This window comes from Scylla paramamosain, chromosome 28 (assembly GCF_035594125.1).
Source record: "Scylla paramamosain isolate STU-SP2022 chromosome 28, ASM3559412v1, whole genome shotgun sequence".
Lineage (NCBI taxonomy): Eukaryota > Metazoa > Arthropoda > Malacostraca > Decapoda > Portunidae > Scylla > Scylla paramamosain.
The window spans coordinates 5,545,001-5,555,338 of NC_087178.1; the positions used below are offsets into that span (position 1 = coordinate 5,545,001).

A 10,338-nucleotide genomic window follows, 5' to 3' on the forward strand; every position below is an offset into this window, starting at 1 on the left:
CCCTCTGGTCTCTCTTCAGAACTTCTTTGTCTTTGGCCACGTTCAGAATTCATTTTCGTTCTCATGGGTGTCTTTTGTTTGGTGGTGAATGATGTAGAGTTAGTGTTTTACCTATTGCATATTATGAAATCACCCGTGAAATTCTTCCCTCCCGCAAAATCTTCTATTAAAAAACCTCAGACGCTTTGCTCCTTAACTACGTTCTCACTTTATGATATATAATTAGTGTTTAACTGCCACGAATTATGAGATCCTTCAAATTCTCGCCCCCCCCCCCTCCCCCTAATGTATTCTACAGGACCTTTGTGTATTTTTTATTATTGATTTACTTTATGAATCGTGTAGGATTAGTGTTTAAAGTATCTCAAATTATGAAATCACCTTTAACTTTAAATCCCCAATACCTTCTACCAGGTCACAGCTATTTCATTACGGATTTAATAACGTTTCCGTAGGTCTTTTGTTATTAGAGATGCAGGAGTTTTAAATGATCACTAGATTCATAGGAACATCTTTGAAATTCCCAATACCTTTCGAATCACATTGGCGTTTTGATTTATTATTGAAGCAGAATCAGTGTTAAAGTTTGACAAGCATCTTCAAACGACCGCTGAACAGTGATATCTTTTAATAAAGCTCGTTAATAGTTTACAAATTTTTATTAGTTTAAGACACTGAAAAGACACTGAAAAGTTAAAGGATTCCAACCTCTGTCTTTGTAATTTGTCTTTTCTTGGGTGTTTGGGTGTTGGCTAAATTGGTTAGCTGGCTTGCCTTGCCCCTTGTTCGATTTTGCTACCACGCCTACGCCCCGTGACCTTCGTAAGCATGACCTCAGTACTGATCGAAACTTGGTCAAATGCTTCGTAGTCAGAAGAAACACGAAAAGCCGCGTTTCATTAATAGTCGAACAGTTTCCTAAGCAGATAACAATCGTACTACTACTACTGGTACTCTAAATGCTCACTAACACTACGAGCAATAATAAAAAAATGACCATAATAATGATGCTATAAAATCGTTACACCATTGTCTCACTCTTCCTCGTTTACTTTTTACATTCAAATGGCAGTAGATTCAATAATAAGAATGCTTTAATACTTTCCACCCTCCTCAGGTGTCTGCTCTAATCCAGTTATCAAGTACAAAAAAAAATCTAAAAACAGCTTCCGCGTTACTCTTGAGGTTAAGTTTCGTTCCTCGCACACTGCACGCTCTTCTCTTCCTCTTCTCTCTCTCTCTTTCAACACTGTAGCCTTGTCCCGCTCAGCCTCCCTTAAGTTGCCACGCTCTGCCTACCACATACGATACCCTTCCCTCTCATTTCCTTCCAACACGTCTCCCTCGCTTACTTCCCTCTTCCCAAGCCTTCTCTTCCTCTTCCTCTTCCTTCTTCGTTATGCTGTGTCGTTGTGACATGACTAACTACCCAGTTCTTTTCATTTAAATATAAACTTCACACTACACAAGTTTCCTTCTATAAGCACTCACCTAGACTCCAAAAACTCTCAACTAGTACCTTCTAAGCTCTTTACCGCCTTGCCTTACACTTACCAGGTGAAGGGGGGCTGGAAGAGGCGTAATCTAGTCCTGGGTCAAGTTCGGGATCACGTGTGGGTGGTTGAATGTGTGAGCGCGTGTCCGTTCACCCTTGGGACTTCAGGCGGACGCGGAGGAAGGCGGAGCGCGGGATGCCAGTCCAATGTGAACTCACGCACACGCTCTCCGGCTCGACTGATGAAGGGCGACTAGGTGCGGCGTGGGATCGCAGCCGGGTTTTATTTATCCTCCCTCTCCCCCTCCCCCTACCTGTCCTATACTCCGCCCCCTCCCTGCTTCCCTCGCTCCTCCCTCCCTCCCTTCTTCCATCCCAGTCGAGGTCACTCTTCTACGCTATATTGGGTAATGGTGTGACTGAGTCTTGTTGTATAAGTGTGACCTTTGTCTTATTAAGGTGCTTTGATCTGGTTTTGGTCAGGTTGGGCTTCGGTTTAGTTGGGTTGGGTTGGGTTGGGTTGGATAGGGTTGGGTTGGGTTGGATAGGGTTGGGTTGGGTTGGGTTAGGTTGGATAGGGTTAGGTTGGGTTGGATAGGGTTGGGTTGGGTTGGATAGGGTTGGGTTGGGTTGGGTTGGGTTGAGTTTGGTTGGGTTGGGTTGGGTTAGGTTGGATAGGGTTGGGTTGGGTTGAGTTTGGTTGGGTTGGGTTGCATAGGATTGGGTTGGGTTGGGTTGGATATGATTGGATTAGGTTGGATTGGATAGAATTGGGTTGGGTTGGATAGGGTTGGGTTGAGTTTTGTCTAATTTTTTTTATTTGTTTTTGTCTTGCTTTTAATTTCTTTATTGTTATGGTGTTTATGCCTTCCGGTTATTAATATTATTATTATTATTATTATTATTATTATTATTATTATTATTATTATTGGTGTTTCCTTTACAACAACAACAACAACAACAACTATTACCACTACTAGTACTACCACCACCACCACAACAACAACAACAACAACAACAACAACAACAACAACAACAACAACAACAACAACACTACTACTACTACTACTACTATGACGACAACGACGACGACGTACATCCGTTTATTATCCATGCCCTTTACATCATAAACAAGGGGAGGATGGGTGGCGGGACTCCAATACAGTGGAAAAGGGGAGTCAGAATACATATGAACGGAGAGTCGTCAAGGCCGGATGTGCGGGGCAGGGCGATGGCATGGAAATACCCAACTGACCGTCTTGTCTGTTATCATCGTGTTAGACCGAACTTGCATCACGACTTTGAATACGCCTAGGAAAACTTGTTGTGTGATGCGAGGTGAGTGAATGATCGTTATAAATTACTTATATTTTCTTCAGTTTGTTTTAATGTTTTTTTTTTTCTTATAGTTTGTGTGAAAGTGTTATTTTGTGTGTTTAATTTTAGTTTTTTTTTCCTTCTCTTTCTTACTCACTCTTTTTTTTTTCTTTCCTGTTCATCCTTTGTTGTTCAGTTTGTTTCCTCTTTTTTTTTTTGTTGATGTGAGTGCAGTGTTGTGTTCATTGAGACTTTTTTTTTCTTTCTTTCTTTGATTTCCTCTTTCTAAAACAATAAATGTGTTGTAAAGTTTAAAGGTAAGAAAACGTTTATTGTTTCTTTGGTGTTTTTTATTGGTTGTGTGTGTGTGTGTGTGTGTGTGTGTGTGTGTGTGTGTGTGTGTGTGTGTGTGTGTGTGTGTGTGTGTGTGTTTAATGTTTCGTCTTTTAATGGTGTATTTGTTTCGTCTTACTGGTGTGTGTGTGTGTGTGTGTGTGTGTGTGTGTGTGTGTGTGTGTGTGTGTGTGTGTGTGTGTTTTTAATGATGTTTTCTGTTATTCTTATATTATTTGATCCTTTTGCTTTGGTCCTATTGGAGTGTTTTTTCTAGATTTTTTTCTCGACTTATTTATTTATTTTTTTTTCTAATTGGTTTACACAGTGCTGCTTTTTGCCTTGAATTGCGATTTATGCTTTACTCTAGCGGTGTGTTTTTTTTTTTTAGGGCCTGTTATTTATACATATATAATACCTCGATAATAATTATAATAATAATAATAATAATAATAATAATAATAATAATAATACCCATACACTTTATTTATTCACTTTATACACACAGATTGAAGCTCTTTCCTGTTTCAGAGCAGTTACACTCAAAATTTAAACTTATACTAAAAAAGCAGACATACTTAGAATTACATAAAAGTCCACTATAATTAAAACACGTGAACATTTCAATCAAGTAAAAACTAGAAACTAAACAATTCGTGTCGTTTCGCATCGCTGTTATGTAAAGGCAGCTCCAGGCAGGAGTAGTGATGCTCTCGTGCACATGTAAGCAAGGAGTTCATGAGGTTCGCTACTGACTGCCCCGTGTCCTCTTTGGCCTATGCACAATTTTAACCGTTTGACTGCCACTTGCTACACCTTTTCTTCATTACCAATCACTCTGAGACATCTTCACTTGTTCTACAGCCACATCCAGTCTTTGGACTCCGAAGGAATCGCAAAATTGAATAATTTTCATCGCTAACTTTCTTGTAGATGCTTATAAAGACTACACGCATTGCTTCTGGTGCTGCTAATTGTTTCGTGTCGCAGTGAAAGGATTATCAAAAAATCTACATCAGTAATAGGAAAATAATCATAAGAACATGGCTAATCATACATAAAATAAGATTTAACAAAAAATTCTGTATCGTTAGTGGAGAGAAAAATCGACTTGAATCTGGCTAATCGTTTCTGTGTGGCCTTTGAAAGTAGTTCCGGTGAGAGAAAGAAGTGTTTGAGAGTACGAGTCCTGGGAAGCAATGAAAGGGTTAGCGTGATCATCAAAACTAAACGAAACAGAATACAGAATAATACAGAACAAACAAGCAGACAAAGCAAACAAACACGGTAAAGGGGACAGTGACCAGAACGTATTTCCCCCCTTTTGAGATTGTAAATTTCCTGCTGAATCACCTCTTGAATCACAAACATCCGGGAAACGTACTTAATTCCAGCATAACTTCTTTTTATAGGAAATGTGAGGTTGAACACAAGTCAGCACCTCAGGGACACATACACCTGCACATCTTTCAGGTTTAGAAATAAATGGGGAGAAAATATAGAGTGTAATTAGACATCTGTGGGTCCTCATTTATCATCCCTCCAGCTTCGCGTTTTCCTCAGCGAGAGTCATTTGTCTTAAACTACCGACCAAAGTTACTCGTTATCTTCCCTTCTTTATCTTCCCTCCTCGCCTCTCACTGGTAAGCTCCGGGCAGTGTGCTGGTTGTCCCTCCCTCATGAACCGTACGTTGTTCCAAGAGACGAGCCTTCACTTTCTTAACCAACACATGATGAACTGAATCGCTTTCCCCATTGACTCATAACCAACATGGTAGTGAATCGTCAACGCATAATGACTGGAATCTCTTTTCCTTCGACTCTGAACCTGTAAAATAGGCGTGAACCATCAGCACATCATGAATCGTATCTTTCTCTTCAAGTCAAAACCAGCAAACGAGTGAGTCATCAACACACCATTGAAAGAACCGAATCCCTTTCAGTTAACAATCTGCAGGATCGTGGACCATGAACCATGGACACATTAAACTCAAATTCAAATATGAAAATGTTTATTGACAATTTCGTCAAAGAAGATCAACTGGTATCGTAACAAACTCACAAAGCGTCAGAACTACTTCATGACATTTTACATGATATTTATGAAATATCTGAATAACATCCTTTATTATATTTTCCCTCTTGAAAGAGCACACCATTTCTGTCGCAACAATTATGTCATGTACCCTGAATTGCTCAATGTAGTAAAATTCCATGACATAATGATATAAAGTATGAGAATGCACTCCACCACAAAGGACGGAAGGAATGACAATATTTCCTTAAACTTGCTGCCAAGAATATTCATAACCGAAGTAAAGTCCTCGCCTCCAGGCTACACATACCGTCCAGGAGTGTGTGTGTGTGTGTGTATGTATGTGTGTAATTCACCAAGGCCTGATCACCACTCGTTACTCTCTCAGTGAGACCTCAGAGCTCATTATTACCGATCATTGGGTAAGACTGTGACCTCACACAACACACACCCTATCCCCGTGGTCAGGGGAGACTGCCTCGCTTGTCAGCGGAAAAATCCCCGGGGTGACCAGCCCCTACTGGGGTTCGAACTTACGTCAGCTATAGCGGCCAACACAGACTTCGTCCCTTCATCACTGAGCCATAAGGCAGTGTGGCTGATCTGAACCATTTGTGTGTGTGTGTGTGTGTGTGTGTGTGTGTGTGTGTGTGTTCCTAACTATTTGTTGTTACCTAATTATCTTTTTTACAGGATTGAGTCAAACTCCTAATGTCCCTTCTTTTAAAGTTAATTTATCATATTTATCTTCAAAGCTTTGAATGTTCTTGCATACATAACTTAATCCGTCAGTGCATTCCATCGGCTTATTTTGGCTGACTAGTTAATTGCTTTCAGAAAAAAAAAATCACATCTTCGCTTCTCGTGTGTGTGTGTGTGTGTGTGTGTGTGTGCGCCCGTTGTCAAATTACTGGCCCGTGCCCCATGATCATGATGTCTCATTTTTCTAACCGTTGTTTGGCGTCGTAGCGTAATAAATTTATCAAATCAAATTTAATCAAGCCTGCAGTCACGCAACCAACTCCTTTGCCCCACTTGTGTCTCACATCCCCAGCCTCACTCAACCCGACTCAACGCCCCACAGTCTGCAGAGGGTTGAACCATCTGACACACACCGGGCAGCAGTCGTCATTGCCTACACACCCCTACACAAGACGAACACCTAACAGAGTCAGATACCCGCCTCCGTGTTATTTAATGCCCTACTCAGATGAGCTCGTTGTTAATCCGTGTTTTGAGGAAGGGAACGACATTGAAATAAAGAAAGAAGGGAAGTCTTATCATGAATGCCTTGTAACTCACTGACCTTTTACGGGATGTAAAATATACAGAATCACTACGAACCTTTTTCCTTCGTTTCAGAACCTGTGAGGTAGAATGAACCGCACGGAGGAGAGTTCTAAGCCCCAGTGTTTTCTTTACGAGAGGATTTTCACGTGGTTTCTGATGCTTCAACGTTTTCAGACAGTAAAACCTCAACTAACCATTATTCTGTCCGAGTGCTCTTGTATGCGAAGGAATTTTCATGCGGTCTCATGCTTCAATATTTTCACACAACTTAAGAGCTCAACTGATCATTAATCTGTTATGAACACTCAGCAGGACTCGAACCAGCATTTTGAAACACTTCCGGGTTTCATTACGAGTACTTTCAAAGGTTTCAGAGGTAATTGGTAGTATCCTCGTTGGTATTTTCCCCGTTAATAATCAAGAATCCTTGTTAAGCCATCACTAGTACCTTAAATTTTTCCCAAGACCTTGTTTAAAGGCAGCCAGCCAGGCGAAGACGGACACCAAGGGATTTTATCAGGTATATAGGACGAAAAATAAGGAAGCTGTAGGTCCATTAAAGGATGCAGATGGAGAGCTGGTTAGTTCTGGGGAAGAGATTAGTAAAATTCTGAAAGAGAATTTTTTAACTGTCTTCACCCAGGAAAACATGCAGGATATATCGAATAGTGAACAGATGTTTACAGCAGATGAGAATGAGAAGCTGACAGATATTTCCATAACTAAGGAGATAGTGGAACAGGAAATAGGTAGGTTAAAAAATTCAAGTCACCAGGACCAGATGAAATATATCCCAGAGTACTTAAAGAATGCAAAGAGGTTATTAGTGAGCCGTTAGTTTCTGTCCTTAGGAAATCACTTGAGTCAGGTGAGGTACCAGTAATGTGGAGGCAGGCTAATGTAGTACCCATCTTTAAGGAAGGAGATAAAACTTTAACGTCAAATTATAGACCTGTCAGCTTAACTTCTGTTGTAGGTAAAATAATGGAGTCAATAATAGCGAAAAACATTAGGGAGCATTTAGACAAACATAACTTGATAAATCAGTCACAGCATGGCTCCACGAAGGGGAAGTCTTGCCTGACGAGCTTAAGTTTTTACAGTAAAGTGGACGAGGCAGCAGATAATGGTAATAGTTATGACATCTTATATCTGGGCTTCAGTAAAGCGTTTGACAAGGTACCCCATCAGAGGCTCCTGAGAAAGGTTAGGGCACACGGGATAGATGGCAGGGTGTAAGGCTAGATAAGGTCATGGCTAAGCTACAGGCGACAGAGAGTTGTAATAAACGGCTCTAAATCCGAGTGGGGTTAGGTAATTAGTGTGGTGCCACAGGGATCAATATTGTGGCCATTGTTATTTTTAATATATAACAGTGATTTGGATGGTGTAATTAGTAGTGATGTTACTAAATTTGCGGATGACACAAAGATAAGTAGATTAATTAGGTCAGAATCGGATGCCATCGCCTTCCAGGCAAATTTAGATAGCATGAACGAATGGACGGAAAGGTGGCAAACGCAGTTTAATATCAACAAATGCAAAGTACTTAGCGTAGGTAGAGGAAACCCACACAGTAGGTACACAATAAACAACGAAACTCTGGTAGGTTCTGGGTACGAAAAAGATTTAGGAGTTATAGTTAGCTCTGAACTCCGTCAAGGAAAGCAATGCATAGAGGCCAGAAACAGGGCAAATAGGGTATTAGGATTAATTTTTAGGAGTGTTAAAAGTAGAAGGCCCGAAGTAATATTAAAGTGATATTTGGCGCTGATCAGACCTTATCTAGACTACGCTATGCAGTTCTGATCCTCACATTACAAGAAGGATATAGGTCTATAAGAATCAGTACAAAGGAGAATAACTAAAAGGCGAGGCGAGATTGAAGCTGTTAAATTTACATTCTTTAGAAAGACGTAGATTAAGAGGGGACCTGATAGAGGTCTTTAAGAGGTATAAGGGTTATAACAAGGGAGACGTAAGCAAAATTCTTAATATTAGCAAGCAAGACAGAACAAGAAATAATGGGTTCAAGCATTAAAATTTAGGTTTAAGAATGAGATGGGAAGAAATTGGTTCTCAAAATAGAGTGGTAGATGAATGCAACGGACTCAGTAAACAAATTGTTAGTGCTAAGACATCAGGGAGCTTTAAGAGAAGATTAGACGGATTTATGGATGGGGATGATAGGTGGAAATAGGTAGGTATATTTCATACAGGGACTACCACGTTTAAGCCTGGTCGCTTCTTGCAGCTTCTCCTGTTTCTTATGTTCTTGTGTTCTTAAGAGAGGCATCTCTAAACTTGAATTTAATATTTTGAAATTCTCTTTCCCTGAGACTTAGAAGAACAGTGGCCGTCTACCACAGCAGCAGTAGAATGGTCAGAAAGGAAACTTGAAATGAAGTTAGAAGCTGTAGGAGGATAGTTTGGAAATCAAAGCTTTGTGCCAGACCCTATCAAAAGCTCTTGATATGTCTAAGGCAACAGCAAAATTTCACCAAAATTTCTAAAAGAGGATAACCAAGACTCAGTAAGGAAAGCCAGAAGATCACCAGTACAGCGGCCTTGACGGAACCCATACTGGCGATCAGATAGAAGGTTGTGAAGTGTTTAAGAATCTTCCTGTTGAGGATAGATTAAAAAACTTTAAGTAGGCAGGAAATTAAAACAATAGTTTGAGGGATTAGAATGGTCATCCTTTTTAGGAACAGGCTGAATGTAGGCAAACTTCCAGCAAGAAGGAAAGGTAGATGTTACTAGCCAGAGTTGAAAGAGTTTGACTAGGCAAGGTGCAAGCACGGAGGCACAGTTTTGGGAAAGAAAAGGAGGGACCCCATAAGGGTTTAGGTCGGCGAGGGCATTGAAAACATCATTGCTGTGTTAGGGGGTTCCAGAAGACTATTGGACATAACGCCCATAACTGCCAACCTTGTCCTAGCGCTTCGTAGTTGGGTCCTGGACGAGGACTACAGCATCAAGCTCGAGCAGTGGGAGAGGTCGGGCGTGTTCGTCATACCGGGCCGTATCGTCTCATGGACGAGTTTCATCCTGATGATCACAACTCTGCTCTGGCCTGCCACTCTTCCTTGAAAGCGTTGCCGTGAGCAGGGACACAGGAGCGAAGAGGGCGGCCATAGAGAATCTAGGCTAGGAAACAGCTGGTGTGATTCGGGATGTTGCAAAGCTCGAGTAGACCCTTGTCGAATGCCTCGCAGTTGAAATAGCCAGAGGGGGCCACTTTCCTGATGTGCTGTTTGACTGACTTCGCAGCAGCCTCTGCGTGGCCGTTCGACTGCGGGTAATGGGGCGCAGACGTATTATGGTGGACTCCATTCATTCAAGGAAGGCGGCTAACTCCCGGCTAGCGAACTGCGGGCCGCCATTGGTGCGAAGGCGAACCAGGACACCCACGTCACGGAAGAGGTGCCGGAAGTGCCGGATGGTTGCAGAAGAGGTGTCTGCGTCACAGGACACAACGACAGGCTAGCCAGACAGTTGGTTGGCGGCTATGAGGAAGGACCTCCCCGCAGTAAAGAAGACAGCCTACACTGACTCGAAGGGCCTGGTGGAGTTGTCGTCTCACAGGTGGGATTCGGCTGCATCACTTAACGTGGCTTACAGGCACAGACGGTGTTCACGATATGAGCGTCATTGTCAAGCCAGCACACTGCCTGTTGCGCACGGCGTTTCTTTGCCTCGGCGACGCGATGGTTGTCGTGCAGGCGGGCAAGGACGTGACGGCGAAGAGCGGTTGGGACGACTACCCTAGTACTGTACAGCACGAGGTCTTTCTCGCACTAGAGGTCGTCAACATACTTTCCAATATGGGCGTAAAGTGTTGGACAGGGAGTAGCGGTCACTCGGG

The 10,338-nt window shown here is 42.0% G+C and overlaps 1 protein-coding gene across 2 annotated transcripts in view; it reads right to left on the minus strand.

Moving 5' to 3' along the window:
- Positions 1-1,763, minus strand: part of LOC135114778 (aromatic-L-amino-acid decarboxylase-like) — a 36,181-nt gene extending 34,418 nt beyond the window's left edge. For both annotated transcript variants that reach the window (XM_064030847.1, XM_064030848.1), the window contains exon 1: positions 1,555-1,763. The gene's annotated coding sequence lies outside the window, so the exon portion shown is untranslated. The remainder of the gene's footprint in view (positions 1-1,554) is intronic.
- Between the last annotated feature and the right edge of the window lie 8,575 nt (positions 1,764-10,338).